The sequence below is a fragment of the Falco biarmicus genome, chromosome 3, assembly GCF_023638135.1.
Source record: "Falco biarmicus isolate bFalBia1 chromosome 3, bFalBia1.pri, whole genome shotgun sequence".
In the NCBI taxonomy this organism is placed as follows: Eukaryota; Metazoa; Chordata; class Aves; order Falconiformes; family Falconidae; genus Falco; species Falco biarmicus.
This window is the reverse complement of record NC_079290.1, coordinates 34,711,220-34,736,565: the sequence shown is the minus strand read 5'-3', so window position 1 is coordinate 34,736,565 and position 25,346 is coordinate 34,711,220. Positions and strand designations below refer to the sequence as shown.

General features: G+C 39.2%; 1 long non-coding RNA gene across 1 annotated transcript in view; it reads right to left on the bottom strand.

The window, feature by feature from the left end:
* LOC130145434 (uncharacterized) overlaps nucleotides 1-25,346 on the bottom strand; it is a 43,781-nt gene that overhangs the window by 880 nt on the left and 17,555 nt on the right. The gene's annotated exons all lie outside the window — the stretch shown is intronic.

Genomic DNA, 25,346 nt, shown 5'->3' with positions numbered 1-25,346 from the left:
TTTTTTTTATCCAAACCACAAACCAAAACTATTTTGGGTATGTCCCCAGCTCATTGTGGATTACAGTGTAGTGATTCTCCAAGCTGTCATGTTCATCCAACATCAAGGTCTTCAGGATGCTCACTTTAGTTCAGAGCTCAAAGCAACATAGCTATGTTGCCTGAGCTGATGGACCCAGATTCTTAGCAGGGCTCGATGTGTTAGCACACTTAGCATGGTGCAGCTGTGTTGCCTCTGATCCCTGAATAGAATCAGTTTTGTCCAGTGAGGATGCCAATGCAATGCAAAATATTAAACAATAAAAAGATATCCTCAGGACATTTTGAAAAAGGCAAGCCCTGTTTTTATAAACTCTTGCATGGTATGAGGCATGGCATATATGTATGATAAGGCAGTCACTGCTGTTTTGAACTCACACCTTGAGACAAAGAAATGCACTGAGACAATATGCAATAAACAAGTAATTGGAGAAGACAGATGGATATTAACTACATATTTTTCCTGAGGGGTAGGTTTTATGAGTCTTGTGACATCACTCAGTTCAAGGACCTGGAAAATATGCTGCAAAGTGCTGGCTGCCTTCTGTCTGGGAAGCCTCGAGATAAAACAGGGGAAGAGTTTGTGAGGCACTTGGGTGCTTTGGACCAGGGTTAACACAGGTAGAGATCTTTCTCTGTATGCAGCAGCACCTCGCAAAGGGTGTCTCTGAGAGGCCCAACAGACAGGCCAAGGCTGACAGGTTTCACAGAATGCAGAGCTAGGCTCTCTTCTGGACGCTGATCTGCTAGCCCAGAGGCCAGGTCTGAAGGTTCAGCTCACTCCAGTAAGGTGCACTGAAGTTCATCAATGTGAGGAGGGGAACCCATGACCAGTGAAGGTTCCTCTTTGCTGATCATGTGCCACCTCCACATGCAGAGGAAAAAGCAGGCTGGTGTAAGGATTCATAGGATCTTTTCTGCCTGTCCCACTGCTGGGCCTCCTCCAGTGCACCTAAGCAGGGAAGGACAATGGAAGCACAGTGCCCTTTCCAAAGTGAAGAGGGAAGGGTAGCCAATGATCCTGGTTTTGCAAAACTGTGTAGCAGCAGAATACTTTTGGGGAGTTACTCAAAGGTCAGGGAAGAACTTCCCCTTTCCTCTGCCTAAATTCCTCTTCAACCAGCTGACCTGAACTTCATACAAGAAGAAGAAAATAAGACTATTTAATAGGATGATACTCACATCAAGTGATGCAGAATATTGTAATTTGGATGATGCATCTTTATACCACTTTATTAATTGTATTTCTTCCAAAAGTCACTATAAATAGCCTAATTGCATTAATCTCAAATGACAGTCTTAAATAATATATTCCATAAATCAAAATCAAAACCAAAAGACCTCTAGCTACTTGCACTGAACATGTCTTTTGGTTGTATTAGTGATTGATAACTATGCCCTGAGAAGGAAAATAGAAATATTAAAGAAAACAAGAGCAGCATTTTGCAGAAAAATAAGAGAAAAACAAGGTTTGAAAAAAACACCATCCTCAGAATCTGTTTCTGGGAGACATTTGAAAGGACAGCATTTTGCATATCAGCTTAAAAGAGGGTGGTAAACATCATTTCCTCCTACTCTCTGTAGAAGTGCATCAGAGTATCTTAAATACTTTCTGACTAGTAATGGAGATCATACCCAGACGGCATTTTGAAAATGAAGTATTTCAACTGATTTTTGGAGACATAAACAAGCATTCAATGAGTGATAAGCCTACAGATATAAAATGCAGCAGTTTCAGAATGAGTAAAATGCCCCTCATGTGACTTCTTAAATATCATCTTCTGCTCTGCTTTTTCTAATGTTCTCCCTCTCTAGAGTGTGGGAGAAGCAATATAAAAAATTAAGGCCTGATCATGAAAACTTTCATGTGACTAATCACTGACATGAGTAATCATATCCATTATTTGAAGTTTAACGGGCTTGACACACTCCTGCCCAGGAAAGGCCATTCTCCTTCCATGACAAGTGGAGTTGGGAGGCTGAAGGCCTGAAAGGTCAGGTGTCTTGTTCCTTTGGATTTCAGTTTAGGGATTTATCCTGAGGAATAGTGGGAAGGGGACAGGATGGAGGAATCAGCTGTAGTAAAGGTGGCTAGAGGAAAAGTTCTTCATTTTTCCTCCAGCTTCACAGAAGTTCCCCAAAGAAGTGAAGTGGAACAAGAGCTGTGCTACTTCCATTAGCACAGCACGTGCATGGAGGGTTGTTTTCAGGCCTTGTACTCCAGGTGCCGGTTTTAAGTTGACAACCACTGTAGTGGCTACAGGACAAGAAAACCATGAATGGTGGTGCAAGCTTCTGCTTTTCAAGGCTGACAGAGTGCCCCATAGAATCAACAGAGAGGTCACCAATGAAGCACTGTATAACAGGTGGTCTCTGCATGGCCTCAGACTCCATTAGGACCTTGACTTTCTGAAATCTCACAAGCTCACAGTCTAGCAGGTAGTGAGGTAGATGTAGCCATGCTGAAATCTCTTTCTCCATTTGTCACTCCAGAGATGGCCTCTGTCTGAGTGAGACTGAGCTGGGCTGGTGGGACTGTTCATGTGAAGAAAGCTGGCCATGATCTTAAGCGATTTGCAGGAACCAGCTCAATTTCTGTTCTATTTCCATCTGGTTATCTAATCCTTGTAAAGTCACCAGGTGAAAGGAAATGTCAGATCATTCCTATGTGAAAATCCTTTCTTATTTCTCAGAGGATTTTGCAAGCACTGAGCAGTTATCTAGGTTAAAGGAAGTGAGGGGACTATGAAAATATCTTTGCCTTTCAGAAGGAAAAATAGCAAACGAAAGAAGCTGAAGCTTGTGGAACATTGAGATGATTTTCATTTTGAGAAATAATGTCAGTGTAATAATGACCTGGTCTGTCATGCAACTGCCATACTGTGTTTAATATTAAAGTTATATGATAATAGCAAAATATATGAATAATGTTTTGATAGACCCTGGGCCTCATATCTAAATGCTGCAATATGTCTTGCTGCATGATAAATGTCAACCCCAATTCACGAGAAGGAAAAGCCTTTCTTCCTTCAGCATGTTATGTTTTCAGTAATGTAAACCTTTGAAGAAGTGTTTATTTTTGTCATTCTGAGACCATTTGTCTTAGACAGGATATGAAATAGAAAACCAATATACCAGTTATCACCCAAAACAAATAATCCACATCAAGCCAAACAAAATATTTTGTTATTTAGTTAGAAGTTGCTTTATCTTTGTCTTTGACCATTTGCACTTTCATCAGGACTGTACCTTTTGAAGTGTTCTCTACTAATAACAGGGAAAAACTGGGTCATATGTCTGCTCCAGAAGAAAATACCCTGCATTTCAGACACCATACATTTGCTCATAGTTGCTTACAGGAACTAGAGATTCCCACTAGGCTTGAAAAAAAAAGCTTTATTAAAAGATGTTTCAAGGACTCAGATGACGCTAATTGCCCAAGAGGCACAGGGAGCCAAGTAAAAAGCAGGTCTGTCATAGGCAGCCATCACACCTAGTCATTGTGTTCCCTGTGACTGAAGAGCTGATGACACCAGACTCTTAGGAAATTCAGCACCTGCAAGCTTGATGAGGTAAGACAGCAAGTTTAATCTGCATTTAATGAACAATTCAGGAATAACTTTAAAAGCCTACCTTTAAGGTAGCATGGTGTTGACAGAAATAGGTACACGCTCTATGCACATCTTGTGACCTAGTTAATTATGGGTTTCTGAAAAAGCTATTACACTTCTTCCATGCAGTTTCAAAATCTGTTGTTTGCTTGTTCTGCCAGCTAAGAAGAGCTAGCATTTTGTTAAAACTTAGGCTACTGTGAAAGCAAAGGCTAGAAAATAATGAGAGAAAAAGGAAAACTGACTAAGCTTGTTATTTCTGCAGTGCAGTGTAGGCAGACAGATATTTATGCCTCCATGGAGCCCCAGTGTTATTAGTGTGTATTCACAGCAGTGTCTGCTAATCAGTAAGAGGATTCTGAACTGCGTTAGTCCAAACACCCCAAGTAAAAAGTGCTAAAGACACACAAGTAAATGCAAAGAAATAACATGGTCAAATCTAAAATGAAGAGTAGGACATTTTCATTCTTTTTAATCGTGATAGCATTGTCTCCTAAGATAAGGAAAAATAACAATTTTGTTTTGAGAGGTGGTTCTTAGATATATTATTTTTCAACTACAAATCATTTGTGAATGTTGGCAACACTGCAAAACATCACAAAGGGAAAACTATATTGACATAACATCATCAAGGTATTGGTCTTTCTTGCAGTTTGAAAACCCTCCAGCAACTTCCTTCTGATTTAACAGGAAAAAATTGCTCAGGCATATCTAAAGCTGACTATATGTCAGACAGTAGGGAAGTGAGCTGTTCAAGAGGCAGATAATTATCAGTCACATTTCTCAGGCTTTTCTTAGTACCTTGTTCATTCTGTCCTTCATTCAGCAGGTACCACAGATGCTTTTCTGCCTGCACCTTACTTCAGGTCTCATACAACAACCCTCACTTTCCCAACTCGCACAGCCTCCAGCACTTGCCTCCATCCTCAGTTAGGACACCAGTATGGTGATCTAGACCTACCACATACTCTCAGTATGGATTCCCATCTCATGTTCCTTATCTCAAAAATACAGAGCCTGGGATAACCAGGGCACTGTGAAACAGCAGTTGAACTCTGTGTGACAAGAAAAAAGCTACTGCCAAAGCAATATAATGCAACCTACGGCAGAGCAACTGAGAGACAGCAACCTGCTCTTTTGTCATGGTTAGCAGATTATGATTCTCCTGTTTGTTTTGCTCTGGTTTTCTGTTTTTCTGTCTAACTGAGTTTCTTTAGTGCTCTGTACAGCAGTGTGGATAAAATCAAAGCGTTTGGAATAGCTATTACCTGCATTTTACAATGGAGGAAATAAAAGCAAACACAAATAAAAGTGTTCTCCAAAGTCATACTCTGTACAATCAGAAATAAAACCCAAGGCTTATACATTAACTATGAGCCTATTCTTACTTCCCAGCAGTCAGAAATGAGCTACTGATTACAAGCGCAATAGAGACATGCTTGAGAGAGTGAGGGCTCCCAGCCCTTTGAAGCAGCCAAGGGAATCTAGGTTAGACCCAGATAGTAGCACCACCACCCATGAAGCCTCTTCTTTAAGCAGTCAGCCTTGCATCACAGAGCTTTTCTCCTGCACGCTGCTGTATATACCACCAGACTGGTGATGACTATGACTCAAGATCTCTGCAGACTTTTAAGGTTGAAAATATCCTCAACAGCTTCAGTTCTTGCAAGGCATTTTAAGACGTAAATGAAACCTGCTGCAACAAGCCCAGTCTGGATATGCAGAGTTGACAAAAGTGGCACACTGTGCAGTATTTCTGTTATAAATCCTCCATTCCAAGGGACCGAACTGCAACTGTAATTAATCACTGCAGGATGGAGCTAGGCAGGAGAGCGCTGCAGGCAAGTACATATTATTTTTCTTTCAGCAAATCTGAAAATATTGCAGGTCTGTGTGAAACACCGGGCAGATTACTCCAGGGCCTTGAGCTTATTTCATTTTCCACGTTAATAAAAATAAATTTAGCAGCAAAAACTGGCATACAACTGGGATTCGCATCAATGAAATTTCACCAAATAAAAATGCTACGACCGAATTAGAGCCTGACTACCTCTGTTTGCATGTCTCAGTCAAAAGTCCTTTATTTAGCCCCCTCAGTTATGAGTTCTGTAGGGGTTTTTTGCACACAAAATCTAAGCTTTTTCACATGACCATAAACTACACCAATGCCACAGAATTCCTTCACAGAGAGCCATTTGTGGTGCTTTGTGAGTTTGGGTTTTAAAATGTGGTCTGGAAATGCATACACCTTGAAGTCAATTTTATGACTGTGGCTCTGTGTCTGCTCCAGCTCCTGCTGGTGTTTTTGGAAGGAACTGTACTGTCAATTATGTCTGTCAATATGTTTTTCAGTGTTTTTTTCCACTTAACCCTTGCTGGTCATCTGTAACTCCTTCATCTAGACGACCTAGCTAAACTTCTTCCTACAACCACAGCATCAAGAAAAAGAAAAACATTAGAAGATACTCTGCACCCAGTTCAAACCTGTTTCCCAAGGAGACGGCATGCAGATTCATGTGAGATTTCATTCTTAATTGTTCTGGATAGAGAGAAAAACTCTGGCAAGTGGACTGATGGCAAAATAACCATGAGACAAATGCAACCCAGATGGTGTAAGCACAAGAGACACTTGATCTGTTGTATGGCGCATAATCAGACACTGTGGAAGAAGGTGATGGTCGACTTTGTGATTATTTATAACACGTCAAGATAGACCCTGGAACTGAAGCAACCACAGCCTCTGATAGGTGCTATACACTATGGACATCAGCAGCTGTAACCATGCACCAGCAAGTCTTCTATCACTGTTAATGTGCTGTTTGTTTCATTTTATAGAAGACTAAGTGTCACAAGTCATGTTCCTTATCCCTTTTCTTTTGATAAAGCTCAAGCTTTGTTCAACAGGTTCATAGCACCCAATGAAAACTCAGTAATTCACATTTTATCTATTCAAACTGAAGGGCTTGTTCTAATTGGGACTCTGGCAGTGTCAATCCTAATACTTTCTTATGCTAAAATATTTTAAGTGTTCATCCATTAACATGTGCTGAAGAAAGCTTGGAGTTTATAAACTTTAAAGGGATATTATGCATTATACCTCTTTTTTTTTTTTTCATTTAATGCTCGATACCTGGGCTTATTATTGGCTAGGCTATGGTTTCATCATCGCACTGAAAGCAGTAGAAGAATAACATACACTAGAAAGAGTGTTTAATATATGTAAGTTATACAATAAAAGCTCTGGAATATAGCAAACCAAGCACAGAGGCACCAACTCAAGAAAGAAAGATGGCAATTAACTGCATTACTTTAAGTAACTGACAGGAAATTTGCTACCCTGAGATTATTCTTTTTGGCCATAAAGATAAAACATTATCGTGTTCTGAAAAACTCAGGACACTAACTTTCAGCAGTTCCTCAGTACTTGATGGTGTTCATCCTAGAAATCAAGAATACAAGTACAAAGGACCTTCATATGCTATCAGTGTTTAAGAGGTTGCCATTGACTCCAGTAGGAAATCTGTTCTAAAACCAGATAGCATTGTATTGCTCAGTGTATTGAGCTGATAACAAAATAGGTAATTTATCGTTGAAAGTAACTACTTTTTTTCCATACTACTTGTCCTTATCTCTTAGAAAATGCACAGGCTGAAGTAACTGCTGAACTGGGGTTTGGTCATGAGCAATGGAGTCTTGTAGCCCCTGCTGAAAGTTACTAGCTTAAATCCAATCGAAATAGAAAAAACAGTAAGATGAGAAAAAAATATTGTTTGTTGCCCAGACAGGCAATGGAAAACATTTTTTGTCATCTTACTGTTTTGCAGTGTCCTCTTTATCACTGTAGACTAATACCTATAATCGCATTCAACTTTAATTCAAATCTATGGTGATGATTCCTGAGGTGGTATGGGGACTGAGGTTCTAATCAAGAATTCATTACAGTAAGCAGACTTGTGTCCTCACCCTGCATGAACATGGAGAGAGGTTCAACGCCTGCTTTCTTGAGGTGAACATAAAATCAATTTCTAACAATACCCTTTGCTCTCAGAATCCCGTTCAGACTTCATGGACAGTGAAGCTTTCCAAGATTAGGTCTAGTATCTTCCACTAGTACTACACTAAAACCAGTTTCCAGGTTTTCATAGCAAAAAGTGGTGGGAGTAAATTACTCTCTGTAAAATTGAACGTGATGAGGCATGTGAGGGCTTTTAAAAGGGCTTTGAATCATCTTAGTCATCTTCCCACTTTCCCCACTGTTTGGCAAAGGGTACAAGACGTCTCTCATTTCTAAAGGTCTGTTGCAGGCTGCCTGCTATTGCTTGTGATTCAGCCTCCTTTTTGCAGACATTTTTTTTGCAGCCTACACAGCAGGAAGGCTGTGAAACAACTTCAGTTCACTCAGTCTCCCAGACCTGAAGTTGATTGGCAATTTTCAGAAATCTATCACTGCAGAAATCATTAAAAATCTCAGGGATGTTGTAAAGGATTTGCTTAATTTTGCTACAGGAATAAAAAGCCCTAACAAAAACAACAAAAAACCCCACCCCAACCAAGTAATACAAGGTCAATCAGCCATATTTGCCCGTATTTCTCTTTATTTCTCTTTCATATTCAGCAGTGGTGAGAATGATTGTTAGAACTAGTAGCTCTAGCAACCGCAACCATCAGGTTGAGAGCTGACTAACAGTATCTCAAGGTATAGCAACTTTACTCACAGTAGCAAAATATAGTAGTATAGTAAACAATTTATAGTTTTTTTTTCTCCGTCATTTTTTCTGCAATTAAAACCCCCAAACATAAACCATTACATAGGGCCTAAATATATGGGGTTTTTATCAATTTGGGCAATCAGCCCTGCGATGGTCATAACGCTTCCACCTGCAAGAAGAAAGGGATGTTTTCTTTGGATGTTTCAAACAATGTAGATTTTCTGGTTATGGGCAAAATGAATTAATATAACACATTTGGAATCATTTTGGTCCAGCTAGAAACAAAAGTATCACTCAATGGCTTACTGTGAATTTACTGGGATATATTTATCCATTATAATGTTCTGGAAGTACTTATTAGTTTGATTATGTTAATATTTCATTTTGGTTTTGCCAGATGGAGGTTCAGACATGCAATATTTCCTGAAGCTAATATGGGATACACCAGAGTGGGGACTGAGACACTGTCTCCATGGTTCATTGGAATAGAAAACTTCTGCCAGCCACAGAAGTGAGAGAGAATTGTGGTGTTTTAATGAGAGGGATTGTACTCATGTTTAGAATGAAACAGAGGTTCTATTGCAATTTTCAAGAGAATAACACTCATAGTTTTATGGGAATAGTGACAACTACTGGATACCTAAGTTTTGTAACTTTTCTTCTTTGACTTAGCACATAAATGAAGATATACATGCCCATCCTGTCTACAGTAGCTCAACATATAATTGTAAGTCTTACATAAATCAGCACAAAAAAATGTCTACTTCTAGAAATGGAATAATCACAGAATGAAATGGACACTACAGATTGCAGCTCAAACAAACATAATGGACGTTAAATAACTGCAAGTTTTGCTAGTATTGCTCATTACATTTGTTTTTAAATTCCTAATATATTGGGCATTCATATAAATATGCTTCAGATATTTTGAAATTTTGTCATATATATTACACCATGAGTTACACTTTTGGGGTCCCTGTACTCCCAGTCTGGAATTTTAATTATTCTTTTTATTGACCTTGGAAATCCTCTTATGTGCTTTAGGCAGTGTCTACAAAGGTCAGCCTCTCACTCAATCAAATTAACATCTTTTGTTCTGTTTTGAAGCTTAGAACATTTACATCTTAAAGACAGCTACATCATCAATCCTGAGGCAATATCCCAGTGAACACACCCTCTACGTCCATTATCTTTGGGGGCTGGGAAGGGTGAAAGGGAAGTTATTTGCCTTCTGTGGTCTAATTCTACCTGAGCTTCATACACACAGGATGCACCATCCCTTGCCCCTGACCATCAGGCAGAACAGAAGCAGATGTCGGAGAGCTGTGTTTCACAGCTGATCACACAATATAAACTAATCTAATCTCTAGTCTGGATTCTGAACCAGGGCTATATTTTGACATGGCCAAAACTCACTGACCTATGAGATCTGCTCTATGAGACTGGACAAAACATTCTGGGGGAGAATGGGGGAATGCCCCCCCCCCCCCCCCCCCGCCCCAACCCAGATGACTGTATACTGCCATTTAACTACTTGATTCAGCACCTACATCCAGACAGTCCCAAGCGGCTCCAGATTTGTCACCCAACTTTGAATACCTCTGGGAAACATAATGGCCAGGGACCTCAATATGTGGCAAGACTCCAGGCACAACCACTTCTCAGGCATGGTCACAGTGGCTCCTACTCAGAAAAAAACCTGTGACTGAGTGGCAGAGAGAAGGCTATCTGAGAATTCCCTCAAGGCAAGGGACTTCCCAAATAACTCATTGCTTCTCTTAGGGCCCTTGAGAACAGCAAGGGGATGCCATAACCATGAGCATGTCTTTGCAGGGATTTTAGTTGAAGAAAGGTCTGCCACTATTTGCAGGTATTAACTCATTAAATGATATTGGCACTAATAGGAGCCGATGCTCATCCATGCAAGAGCATGTGTAGAAAACAGCACGGGAGGGGGCAAGTCTTGTTTCTTCAGAAAGGAATGCTCCTAAAAGTAAGATTACTTCATGAATCAGGAGCTACAGATCATATGAACAAAAATATTGTCATTAAATGAAGGTCTGCCAGCATTGTAGCACCAGGATTCAAGACAATTGCCTTTCAACATATCTTATGGGCTGATTCTTTCCGTAAAATTAGTGCTAGCCTAGGACCTTCTGTAAAAACAAAACAAGCTGCTTCTCATCTCTCAAAAGATGTCAAACATTTATCGAAATCTCCATTTACTTAGCCACCCACAGAGAACGACATACAGGAGATTTTAGTTGCTGGTTTGACCTTGACTATTTAATGAGACGTATAATGATGCCATTGCAGCAAACAGAGACTGGCAGAACAAATGCAAGCAGCCACTAAGATCTCTCATCTTCAACAAAAGTGGTGGTAGGGGGAAAAAAAGGGTACTCTTAGATGAAGGAAACAAGTCTCAGCATGTGGGATCAACATATGGTGGCAGAAGATATCAGATGCCAAAAGGAGAACTATAGCAATTTACTGGTCTATTTCATGCCATACTTTTTTCTGTGTAAAACACAGGGAACCTCCATGGTGCATGGCAGCTGGTAGCAGCAAACTTGATATTACTCAAAATAAAAGGCATTTGAGTAGCTTTGTCCCTTCTTTTATATCTTTGCTGTTACTTATGTCTGTACAAAGCAAGTGTGTTTTACTCACAAAACACAGCCATTTTGAGATATTTATTTTTAAGAAGTATATGTTTATCTAAGGCTATGGCAGTGAAGGAAAAAAGCCCTTTCCAAAAGCAGCACAGTGTTAGAGATCCATTAAGCTTGATATCACATAAAACTGCAAGATGTGTCTCCTCAGAAGACAGGATTGCACTGTGGCCTTAGCTCTCTGTCTGTGGAAACTGTAAGGAAACTAAAAATAGTTATGGTCTCTTAGGTTTCTTTATTGTACCAAGTGACAAAGTTTACAGTACACAAGTACAGAGGGAGTGGGATGCTTTCCCTACTTTCTTTTTTTTTTAAGATTGCTTCTTTAGGAGGAATATTTGTCACAATCCTGCATGTGTCTTCACCCCAAAGTTTTCACCTAGCCAGAGGTGAGGACATATGCCTGCCATCCCAATTCCCTGTATGCCTAGTCACGTGGAGAGGCAGAGATGCCCAGCAATGTCATATTTTATACACGCTAAAATAAATTTCAGATGTTGAGCGCTTTTAAAACACAGGCATTGTTGTTAGGTAGTTAAGCCTAACTGCTCTTTGTATTCACCCATAAAGTCAGGCTGTGTCATTTAGATATCTTGGGAGAATTGCATATGGATGAGGGATGTGGAGGTGGAAAGGTCAACTGGTTTATAACTCGGGTCAAAGAGGCATTTTCGTGAATGGGAAGGGCTGGGTTAAAGAAAGTTCACAGTGTGATAGGGAAAGGGGACTAGTATCCCTGAGAGATGAACATATGTTCAGGGTAAGCTAGTGATAAATAATTCCAAGATAAAAACAAAGGTTTATTTTTCATAAAAAGACCAAATAAACTCATTTTTTCAAAAAAATCCACTTTGATTATCAGTTTCATTAAGGAACACCTCTAATACAGAGGTAGTTCACTAAGAAGTGATGGAGAAGGTAAATTCACATTGGCTATCTCTTCTGATCCCCCCCCCCACACACACACATGTGAATAACATCAAGGAATACTGTCTACACCAGATGAACTCTCCCGCTCTATCTGACTGCACAGCCAGACACAGTCTACTAAAAACATGTTTCTAATGGCCAGAAAATAAAATGGCTTCAAAGCAGAGCAGTAACCCAACTTGTAGGCTATGCCAAACCCATAGGAAGCTGGTGGACTTCCTAACAGGATAAGCCAAGGGCACCAGGTGTGGACTAAGAAAACCTACCCTGGAGTACCTTCTCTCTCCAGCCTCTCTGTGCAGACCCATCTTCATCCATTCCTTTTGAGCCTTTCCCCCAGTACCAGACCTCTTCCATGCTACAGCACCAGTTTAACATCGACTTTTCTCTCCATATCTATTACTCCTGAACCCACTGTACTCATCTCTGGGAGCAGCACGTAGTTTATGGACACGTTTGCAGACAAGAGCTTACCCAAATCCCGGTATTACTGAGCTATCTGAGGAGATCTCCTCCAGGCCAGCTTCCGCCAATGTATAGTAGCTACTTTAACCTGGCCCTTGGGAAATGGGGTCGGGGTCTACCACCTTCTTGCTCCTCTTGAACAGGATTGGAAGTAACATTTCTAAGAAGCCCCTTTTGTGTGTAGGCTGTAATCTCTTACAGGCACAAGGAGCAGAAAGCGTGGAAGCATGCCTTATATGTCTTTTCCTTGCACAACTCTGTAAGCCAAGCCAAGCCACAGAGATATTTTTTTCTTCTTGGCCTGCATAATTTCACATCAACACTTTTCAACAAACATTACCAGACATACATTATTTCTTCTGCAGTAGAAACTGAAAAAAGATTTCCATTGTAAAAAAGATTTTTACAATTAATTTTAGTTACATTTTTTCCCTGATACCCACTTAGCACCCCAAGCTGTTTCTGTCACTAGAATAGCACCATCATGGCCTCGCCTTCATGTCACAGTCACTGTGTATATCTCCATGGACATTTTACAAACAAACAAAAAAGAAATATTCTGATCATTTCTGTCTGTATTAGTGGAATTAAGAAGTGCACTTAAAAAGCATGATTAGAAACTATTTTTTAAACCGACTTCTATGAGTTGTTGGGTATTTTTCCTACAGAAGAAAAAAATCTTAGAAGACAGGTGATATAACGTTAAGGTAGAAATGTACTGTACTATCACAAACTGCATGAAGCAGTTAATAAGAGGGTTTATTAAGAGAGCTGTTATAATGCAACTGCCAGGGACTAATGGTGCAAAAATACTGAAATGAGTTTCCCTAGTTAAAGTGTTCTCTGTGCAGTCTGGATAATAATTCTTAGGCCAAAGATTATTGACAACACAGGGATATTCTCCTGGATTTGATAGTTCCTCATGAAACCTCTGTATAACTTTCTCCTGGAAAAGTTTTCTTATTGAAATATTTTGGTTGTCAGCCCAGTGGCCGAGATCCTTTGGAGTTTAAGAGTCTAGTGATAATGTGATCAGCTGCATTGTTTATTATCTATTGCACAAACCACCCAGAAGACTCAAGTCATAGTCAAAAAATGGAATATTTCTTAAAGAAATATTTAGATTAGGCCACCTAAAGCTAAATATATCTTCAATATGTATGTTCTTGACTTTGAATTATGTATTTCCCAAAAAAGTGTAGACAGGGTTGCCACTTTTTTAAGCAGTGAAATGGTGCAAAGATGAAAACACACGATTGCGATTGGTAAAGCTTGATTACAAGGCTAGCTCCCTTCTTGAGGAATTCAGGACAAGCAAAGTCTTTATGGCTTGGACATTCTCCTCTCACCTTTACAGAACACCGAGATAAAGCATTGACGTTGCAATAGACAATGAACATTACCTGCCTATCTGACTCTTGTAGGGCAGAAAGTCCTTAAGGTTTGAAATTTGGGGAAGAATGACATGGGGGATTCCTGTTAGTAACACACAAGAGGCAGAGTTGTTTTCTTGTTTTAGAAGTGAAGATGCCAGAGGTTTGTTAAATCCATGCATTTCCAGGAATGGGAAGCCCTTGGTGGATGCTTCTCATGGGAGAGACAAGATATACTCACACGTGCAGCTGACCCCTAGGAAACTTTTCTCCTGCTCTGACATAAAGCCAGAAGGTTTCAGGGAATGTGAAAGCTTTTTTATTTTATTTTATTTTTATTTATAGCGTCTAATCAGCACGTACACCTCTGACAGAGGAAAAGGACCAGGGAGACTGGCTGCTTTTCTCTGTGTGCTGCCATGAAGTATCTGGACTTTGTTCAGGACAGTAACTACCAGAAACTCACAGGATCTAGCCATCCAGTGTAATTTACACTCACTCAGCAATGCATAAATTACAGAACATCTTACCTCATCCCTGGTTTTGACCTAATTGCCCACACCCTTTGCACGTATCTCAACTGACTTAGAATCTCCCACAAAGAGGGGGAAGGGAAGATTATAAACTGACTTTTCCACAGAAGAACGGCCTATCATGTGACTTAGTGAGCTCTAAGAACATGTAAAGACATATCAGATTATAATGGTGTATTTGAATATTTCCATGAGAACATCTCATCCCAGCTGATCTAGAATACTTCCTTTGGGGGAAAAAAGATCTCAGCCCTCTACAGAATGAAAGAAAATGAGCACTAGGGCAAAGCAGCAAGTAAGTCAGCACATTTTTGTCAACCTGCAACAAACTGAAAAATGGCTACATTTTCTGTGGTAAATTTCATTTGGAGAAGAAATCAAGGAAAACCAGAAGCCTCTTAAAAAAAATTTACAAAAGTGAAACTTTTGTCTTTTTGGTGCTTCAGTTTATTATTTTAAAAAGTTCCATGAATTATGAGATGTTTCATAGCTGATATTTCCCTGCACCCTGCTGTTCTTTAGTTCCTGGGCCAGTTCTACTGCTGGGTGAAACAGAAAGATATCTTGGAGCCAACACTGCTTTGCACAGTGACTCACAAGCTGGAATAGCTAAAAAGAGTTCCACAATTTATTCCTGGTCTTAAATGGAAATTGACTTAAATTCTTTTGATCCAACTGTTGCTGGAAACCTCCCCTTGTGAGCCCATCATTCACACTTTTTGTCTTGTGCATTTATCTCAATGTTGTTACAAGCAATAATCACTGAATTAGGGCATCAAATGCATATTTGAGGGAATCAGACATTCAGAGCATTTAAAGGTGGCTTTCACTTAGCAAATGAACTGATTCCAGGTAACAGAGATTTCGTGGAATTTTAGATAGAGTTGGCAGTTCGAAGTCCAAAGTGTTCTATTATAGAGGGTAATATATGGAAAGCAGCCTGTCAAGAAGGGAACAGACTTGGAAGCAACCAAATAATGTTATTCCATCTCTCTGGAAAAAGAACCTCAAAATTACCTGCCCATCAGAACAGTTAAAATAATTCTGGATTTTAGGATTAATACAGCAGAGCTTTTTGGTTATAAATATTGCAAAAACACCCAATACACTTAGTAGAGTGGCTCTGAACACATAGCAAAGTACCAAGACACATTAAAAGCATCATCCTTTCAGGCTACATGTTCCCTTATGTCATTAAATTCTTAATCTATTTTAAATCTACCCACTCACTGCCAGTCTGCAATACTTCTTCAGACAGCTTCCCATTTGTAAGATGATGTCCTGAGAACCGACATCAATGGAAAATGCAAGTATTCAGTTCTTTGCCAGATTTAGCCACACACTGCTCAACAGCCTTTTAGAAAACATGACCTTTTTTTTTTCCACTACAGCTACTTCACCTAAGATGGCATATTTCATACAATGAAATTCCTAGAATTTCAGCTTCTAGTCCTGGGGTAAATTCAACATCCTTGAGAAAGAAACAACAAAAGGTTAGTGATTCTGCAAACAACTGAGTAATTGAAAATGAGGCATGGATAAACTTTTTTATTTGGCATATGTGAGGAGTAAACAAATTATAACTGAGGAATAAACTCTGCTAGAGTGGGTTCATGTTTGATTTAACCTTTGATTCCAAATATATAAACCCTTTTGTGCTTCCTGCAATGAGTTCAGTAAGTTTCCACATAAATTCCTCTTCTGACCACACTTCTGCCTCGTGCTCCTCACCAGCCTTCAGAAAGTTTAAAAGATTCTTCTTCATATATCTTCATTCCCCAAACATCTCGTCTTCCATCCCTCAAAGACTATTTTATATTCATCTACTCTTATTTTGTCAGGAAGCAGAATAAATGCACATTGCAGATGTGGTGTTCCTTATTTTAGCTAGGGCCTCCAGTAGGGATAAATGTGCAAACTGGAGCGAAGTCCCAGGAGATGGTTGGTTGCAGTTTGCCAAACAGGGCTGTGTGTAGCACAGATGATTCACCCTGCTGATGCTGACTGTTTCCCAAACTCTGGGAAGAGTCAGAAATGGCATGGTGGAGGAGCAATTAAAGATAATATTCTTCTCTTTGATACAATATTTTCATATGGAACTGAATCATCCACTTGCAGATAGTTCTAAAGAGCTGAAATGCTTTGTTCAGGCTCATTTTCTAAATGAAAGACAGTCTTTTTTTAAACAAACATTTTATTTTCTCTCAATTTTATTTTTTTTTTTTTTATTTTGACAAGGACCTGTTTGTCTCCTGTTCTCCTGAAAAGCTGAATAACACTGAAAATGTCTAGCTCTGTGTCTGAACACTCAAAGACTTACAGTTAGGAAAGAGCTCCTTCCATGTGCGTGACTGCAGACAGTCCTGTCCAATGTGAACTTGTGGCCCGCTTGTGGCCACATTATTTTGTGACTGTTCAGAAAAGTGTTCTATACATAACCTTGAAACCACCAGCCTGGATGGCTTCAGACCAGTTGGCAATTCAGTTACATGTAACATCTACTGCAACGGCTCACCTGAAACTTACCAGGTGCGTAAGTATTATTTGACTAGATTATAAATACCAGCTCCCATTCAAGATTTCGGCTCCCTGGATTCATGTTACCTGAAAGGCAGTGTAAGTCTGACCACAATCTTTCGTGACAGCTACATTCATTGAAATAATGACACCATGAATCACAGGAGTAAAACCTGTATATACAAGATTCAGAGTCTTCTTGGCAAATGACCCACTGAGCTAACACTCACCTCTGGAAGACATCCAGAAGCACTGACATCTTAGCAACAATACAAAAAAGCAACCACTCTAGTCTTTTCTTTCCAAAATACAGCCATCTACAGTGGGAACTGAAAATGTGAGCTAGGCTCACAAGGAAGTTTTAACTCACTGTTAAAGGACCCAACTGCCAGGATATCTCATCCCTGAGTTACACAGCTAGTTGCACGCATTGATTCACATGCAGCGCATGCAAAACTGTAGGCTTTAGGCATATGATTCCCCCAAAAGCCAGCAAGTTAAGCAGGTGGCACGTGTTAGCCCATAGAAACTGATAAGATTAAGATCACATCTCTGTCCTGTGGTGAGTCCCCTACCACTCAACTTCACATTGATGTGAGGCCCTTGTGCCAGTTCTTCTCGCAAAGTAATGGCCTTAGTAATCACTTTCTTCCACAGATAGACTTATCAGAGTATTCACGCAAAAATAGTTCAGCTAGAATAGATTCATTCCTGTGCTATAAGGGGGTTGAACACATATTTTCCACTCCCAAACCACTGGAGCCAGTGCTATCCTGGGATGGAAAAGAGATGCTTTTTCTCAGTCGCTCTTGTAGAAGCTACATCCATTCTCATAGACTTATTAAATATTCATTGTGCCCTAGAAAAAATGCAAGAGTGAACATGTCACTATAGCTCACTGCTTTCTTATGATTCCCATCTGGGAGAAGAGAAGAATCTCACTTTCCACTCTCTCCTCCAATTCAAAATTTAAATATTTGAAAAGAAGTACTCTGTTCCATAAGAAACCTAAGGCTTAGCTACTTAATGTTAATCCCATCTTGTTCTTTCCTTCCACTGACCTAATGAATATTTAGTTATTCCTTGGAAAGTGGAAATTAAGAGAACTACACTGCAGCCTACTATCGGGTACTCTTGGGAAAATGTATTCTGGGCCTTGTTCCACATTCTGTGAGGGCTTAAACTGTTGAAGGTCATTAGAGTTCTGAAGTACTGCAGCTACCACCAGCCCCTATATTTTGCACAAGACCTTTTCTAATAAACGTGGGTGGAAAACGCTTGTCAATTGAGCAAGTGACTGGGAGAGGATCTCATCTGCAAAGCTGGAGGGAGTTATGCATCCACTGGCTCCTGAGAATTGGGTATGGTTAAAAATGAGGCATTTCCAGCATACTCAAAGGTAAAACGTTCGGGACTTCTCTAATGAGTACATAAGTGACTGTAGACATGGATGACTCCAAAATAAGGTGAAATATTGCATTTTAATGACTGAAGTAGCAAATCTCAGTTAATTTCTTCTGTACTATTCAGGCCAAGAGTCTTAAGTGACCATAGCTTGCTTATGCTCAGCATTGCAATGACAAGTCAGGAACTGTGTGCAGACGGCAAGAGAGAGTGTCCCAGGTGTCATCTCTCCATGGAATTACCACAGATTGCTCTGAATTGTCATTGCCCACACCTCCAATGTAAAGACACGTGTTACGAGATGGAGCAGGCATGGGGCTGTCCCTACCACACTGTGTGAGGCAGCCTGATGGGCCAGGTCACAGAGGCCCTGCAGGCACCCCTCAGGCTGTGGTAACTTGTACTAGGAGGAGCCACTTGTAGCACAGTAACACATCTAAAGAAACACTGGCACCTCCAAGAACCTTTCCCCAAATGCCTTGAGGAGTTTAACTAGCAGTTTCATATGCCAAGTCATGATTGTATTACAGGAGAAACTCAGAAAATAGCACATCTTTTTTGATCCTGCTGCCGAAGGAGGAGATGGGATATCTGGCAGCAGAAAGCTTCTGGTTCTGGCAGGAGGAGCAGAGCCAGGAGAGAGTCAAGAGCACTTGCACTAGACATCAGAGCTTTAAGTTGCTGCTTACTTTAACTTCAGTTCAGCTCAGCTCAGACTTGCAACATGCAATTAGAGAGGGGAACTGAAAATTCGTCCCCAGAAATCATCAGTGAGAAGATTACTTGGATAACAGGAAGTTCATTAAACACTCACAGTATTATAAACATGCAGTTTGTACAGCAAGAAAGAAGTTTATGCACAGGAAGTATAACAAGAAGAGATCCAGCTGGTGGTAAACTCAGTCAAATTCATGGAAGGGGAGAAATACAAAACCTTGGAAGAACATCTGCTCCAGTCCTTTGGACTGAAGCTGGTCAATGGTCTACACTAAGATAATTTCTGACAGATGTTTGTCCAACCCATCCTAAAAACCTCCAGTGAAGGAAACTGCACAACTTCCATAGGAGAATATTTTCAGTGTTTTAACAGCCAAACAGAAGCCTTCTCTTATACTCAGTGAGATCACTTTTGGTGAAATTTAAGCTAATTTATGTTTATTCTTACCCCATTGGCCCTGAAGAACAATTTATAATCATCTTCTCTGCAATAACATTCTATAGCAACGGAAGGGAGAAAAATGTTTCCCATCTTACTGGCATTAAGTAGAAGGAATAATTACCTCCCACATCATTGTCAGCTCTTGTGAAAGCAACCCAGAGTAAGATTTGCCCGATTAGCTACAGTGTGAGATTTTTTATTCATACTTAGTCTGTGATCTATGGCAACTGCAATTTTTTTCTGGTATCCTAAAGGAAAACTCAAAAATCTTGTCTTCCTCTGAAACACGTCTTGCATTCAGGTTGCATTGTTTTATTAACTAGCCAGTAAATAAAACTGTTAATCATTTAACTTTGCAGTATAAGGAAAAGTAGAAACCATTATAAGTATTCGGTCCTTAATCTTTCTAGAACAGATTTGCCCTTCTTTCATAAGAATGGAGCTCCCCACTGTGCTGGACATTACTCAGCATAAAGTCTTATGAAAATCAAAGGGTAAATTTTATTGTTACAAAACTTTTATTAAGGATGAAAGAATATGTGGATACTTACAACTTATTTATTTATAAAGGAAAATTAATTCATTGATACCAGAGGCATCAGCTTGTGTTCCCTTACTTTGGATAAGCTTAAGAAAATTGTTCCAATATGTCGTCCCACAGGAGATCATTAGTCACCTTCTCAAATGGAAACTTCTTAAAGAAAAAAAAAAAATTTAGACCTTCACTAACTCAGAGGTTTCAGGAAGAACTCATTTCTGCTTCCATAATCTGCAGTGATACAGAATTAGTCATCATGAACATATATACACTGTGATTTCCAAATGAATGCAAGAAAAACACAGTGTAACCAGTAAAAGCACTATGTTTAAAAATGTTACACTTAAAATACATTTAAAATAACAATACAGCAATGCCTGAGAATCCCACACTGTTTAGTTTTGTGATTAAGAAATATTCTGACCCTAGTAACATTTTCAATGTGTAGAAGAGTATTTAATGACTAAGAATGAATGATCACAAAGGGGAAAAAATAATGGCAAAAAGTAAGTTACTATATGATAGCCTGAAACAACTGTACTGATGTTGAAATTCCCATAAAGTACTATATATTACATCATGATTAAAAATAAACAGAATCAAGTTCACATCCTTGTTAGAGCTTAAATAATATTTCCCTTTCATCATCTTTCTTTCTCTGTTACAATAAACATTCAGTTAGAGTGAACCTGTAGCTTCAGTACATCAATTTCCATCTTTTATAGAACTTGTTAAATGTTCTTTATTCTCCCATTTTTCTCAGTTGCAGAGTGATATTAGAAAAACACAGTAGAAGAGATAAAATAACTCTAAGAATTAGAAGGGTAAAACAGAGTTCGATTTTTATGTAAAAGAATTTTTGTGAGGTAAAAGTTAAAACAAAAAATTAGGAGTGTCTATGTTAATCTAGAGAAGCTATGTCATCAAAAGGAAGAATGAAAGTGTAGCGTTTGAAAATTTCCTGAATCACTTGTATTTTTTTTGGCAGGAGGCAAACAGAAAGAGACAGAATAAAATAAAAAACTTATTGAAAAAAACACATTCTATATGTTTGAATGTGTTTTGATGCCTCAATAATTTTCCTCTCAGCTCAGTAAATAATGGCTACCTACAAATAGGAGGAACCTTAGGCAATTAAAAGTGTAGAACACAGAAGACCTCATGTTATTGTTTTTACGGTTATATATATATATATATATATATTTCACAATATTATTAACAACCATGCTTTAGGGTTCATGAGTCCATCTTACAACTACCAAATGAATGTGATGTACTTTAAAATCAAACCCATTATTGAGTTAAAATCAACTATAAACATTTCTCACTTTCAGATGTTTTGTAAGATGCTTTAACATGGTTTGGTAGATCTTTCCTAGACCATATGTACAGCAAGTTTAATAAGGTACTGTAGGCTTTAAGAATGGGATTTGTCTTCTGGCAGAGGTTTGTTTTGTGTATCTATATATCACTATGATTTAATAAAATTCTCATTAATATAACCCTGTGGCATTCCTCACTGCAATATAGTCTTGTTATTACAGCAAGGAAACAACAGAATTGAAAATAAAGCTTTTAGGAAGACCTGAAAAATGTGTTGCTGTTGTCTGAAAAATGGGCCGTCCTCTGTGGCAGCTCAGTATAATGCATGGAGCTGAGCACTGTCTGACTCACCATCTTTAATTTCAGACTGATCAGACTAAAATCAGACTAAAAATAATTAATAAGAAAAAAAAGCTTCCGGTAAACACAATCCTGGATGCAAACAAAAAGATAATTTAAAGGAAAAGGTGAAAGGTTTATTAACTATGCAAGATTCTTTTGAGGAGAATTTGGTTCTTTGCATGTTATTTCTCCACCAGCCTGCACTGCTTTTAGCGCTGGCTTTTTCAGTTCCTTCAGGTCTCGGCCCGCCACCCCACCTGGTCCCCTCCTGCCTTCCCTCAGCCCCCTTGCCCTACTATTCCTGTGCAAATCCGCGTGCCTCTGGTCAGCTGCATGCCAGGCTGTGCAATGAAGTGGCTTAGAACACGGCTAGCAAGTGGGGAGGACCAAGGCAGTGGGACTCAGACCAGCTTCGGTTGCCCAGACACAGCAGTATGGGTGCTTGGACACCCTGCTTTCCCCACTGCTTCCTACTGCATCTTCCATGGCTGGTGGATCAGATGTCCTGGTCCGTCTAGAAGACAAGTGAGGGGGTCAGCTTGGATTTCCACTAATGACCAAACAATAGAAAACAGGTTGTGTGAATGTTTAATACCTCCTGGTGTTCTAGAAAGAAGTAAATGGGAGTGGGTAGAGGAGACATGTCTCTACAAGGTGCCTACTTCAACCCAGGTAATGGGGCTCTGCTGTAACCCTGGGAGATACAGACAAGCCATGGGAAAAGGACGGACAGGGGTGACGCTGCTCATCTGACGGACAGACATCCTTCTGCATGCAAACATTGCTACCCTTAAATCTAGGCTCTGCGTAGATTCGCAATATTTTTTTCTGCCATACAACACATCTTAAGAGAGACCAGCAGGTTCAATTTATGCTCTGTTCTGGGGTGTTGCACCAGTAAAAGGAAAATCACTGTAAGATGCAAGCCTAGGAAATGAAGTAATATCTCACTTGTTAAGAACTGGATGAAAAATAAGATGATAGCAATGTCTACAGTACATTTGCTTAAGAACTTTGGCTGGAACCTTGGCCAGTCTAGAGTAAAGCAAAGTCATTAATTTCACTGTTTTACTTGTTTTACACCAGAACAGAATCTAGAACTGTAGCTCCTTACCACAAAACACCCAACACCCCAACAAAATTTAACAAAAGGCCTTTAGATTTCACTTTCTTGTTCAATATAGAGGAATATCTTTGTTGTATTTTGTCATGTTATTACTGACACTGGGAGACCATGTCTCTGACTAATAATAACCTAGGTACTATAATAATTTGTATACACATTATCTATGATGCTATACTGATACTAAATAGAATAGTCAGAACCTGCATTAGCCATATATATCTGAACATTCAAAGAGTCATATGCTTTGTAATCACAAATTAAATAGCCACATAAGAGTGTGGACCATAAAGATTGTGCTAATAAAATATGAAAATAACCCTTGGTCCTATCGCTTTCTTTGGCAATCTGCTTTAATCGTTTTATTCTTTAATCCAAAATAAACATGAACTTTTCCAGTTATCTGGCAGTTTGCTTCCTTTTCAAATCCTGGCAGATGAGGCTTGCTAAATACAAAGTGAGTCTGAAGATTGTACCTGGGTGAAGTGTCAAAGCTGGTTAAGGTCCAAATAGAAGGAGAAACAAATACTGAATCTAGTTCACAAGTTTAAATCCAGTGGTTGTGGCAGACAGATATTTATTTTGATAACCAGATGACCATTTATATCTATATCCAGGTGACAATGCTTATGATACATGAGCAAGGAGAACAGCAATGGTTCACAGCTCTGGAACGAGAAGTAAACCCAGTGAAAATATATTGAGCTATGTTGTCAGACATTACACATTACATGACAGCAGCCATGTGGAATATCTGGTAGAAAAAATGATTTATGGAGGCACACTATATGTTATTATTTATATTGCAATACTAGTTTATCTTTATGTAACTCCCTGATTCCTCAACTGCTAAAGAAAAGCAAAAAGCTTATCCATGCAAGTAAAAATTTTATAAATCCTGAGTATCATTAAACATGATATTCAACACACAGAACACTGAGCTTTAAGCTATTCTGGTAAACAACATCTTCACTGAAACTCCTGGGATCAGTACTTAATGATCTGAACTCTCTCAGCAGCTGATATGCTCTTGTTATGCTGAGTAGCTGACTCTGACTCCTGTCTAGCCTCACTCAGACCAATCTGTAGGCCAAGGAGGGACTACACCTTATAAAAAGTCCCAGTTTGTGCCCGTGGAACATTTCTGATAGGCTGCATTTCTTCAGTTACTCTCAGCTCATGGGGAAACTTTGAAACCCAGTAATATTTACTACATTCACCTTTCAGTAAGAAATCTCTCTTTTACTCATTGTCAATATGCTATTTTAGAATGCCATTGCTGCTTTGAAAACCAAAGGTGACAAGGAGAAAGGCAGGGGGAAGGTTTAAAGATCAAAGTTTAAGAATTCCCTATAGAAACCTTACTATTGCTGTTAAGAAATTGATTTCCACAGGAAATTTTTCATTTTCACCAGACCCCAATTTTCCAAAATACATTTAGTCGAGAATGTTAACCATCTAAGAAATGCACTGCCATTGCTGCTACCTAAACAGCATTAACAGAATTAGTTTCTTTGCAAGCTGTCATTCTCAGTGACACTGTTAAAACATAGAGTTTTCATTTAATATTTGGCCTGTGCATGTATTCCTGGTGGCATAGTCCAAATCATGATGGAGGCAAATGAAGCACAGAATGCAGGAAAGGTTGCATAAAGCTAGTAAAAAAAGCACTTTGAAAATTTTTATGTGGCTCTAACACTAATGAAGCACTGAGCTTTGCCAGCTACTACTTCATAAAATCCTTGATCAGCACATGCACGTGGATGGACACCTTTTCAAAATCCAGAAGCCTGCATTTATAGAGAAGAAAGTTTTGCAAGTTACATTAAAATCAATTTTAAAAGAAATAGAGAGTGCAAGCTAATCTGTATTAGTGTGAGGTATTCAGTATTCAGAAGTCTCAAGTGGTTACATAGTTGAGTCCTATAAAGGATGGACCAGAGGTGACATGATAAACAGAAAGCGGAATAGCTTTCTGGCTGATTCCTCAGGACTGTGCACCAGACGCATTCTGCTTTCATGTAATGCCACTTTCCAGAAAAAAAAAATATCCTTCTGAAGGCCCTTTATTTTCAAGTGTAACACTAATAAAGTCATCCCTTACTACATATACAAAGGCAGCTTCCCATTGTCAGTCAGTCTATATCTGCGTACAGCTGATCAGAACAGCTGCTGAATGCATGCATAATTTAGTGATAGATAGAATGCCTTAGTGCAGTAATGCCATTACATACCAATGCAATATGGGTACAGATGTAAACATAAGGATTCAGAGATACATATCCTACTGGAATTGTAACTAGTCATCAATAAAAATTATCAGATACATCACACAGTAAGAAGCAATGTATTGCTTTGTCACCATTCCTGGAGCATTTCCTGTAGCTCCTCTGGTACAGGGAACAGTTAGCAGATACTATACACCAAAGGACAGGCTGGGTGGGAACTACCTTGGTTGACATGCATATGATTAGGATTTAGAAAGTCAAAGTTTCATGTCCAGATCTGCCAGAGATTAGCTGGCATATGGAGGATAATTCAAGTACCTATTTTATGTTCCATTTTCTTCACATGCAAAAGTGAGACAGTACTTGCTGGGGGTAAAA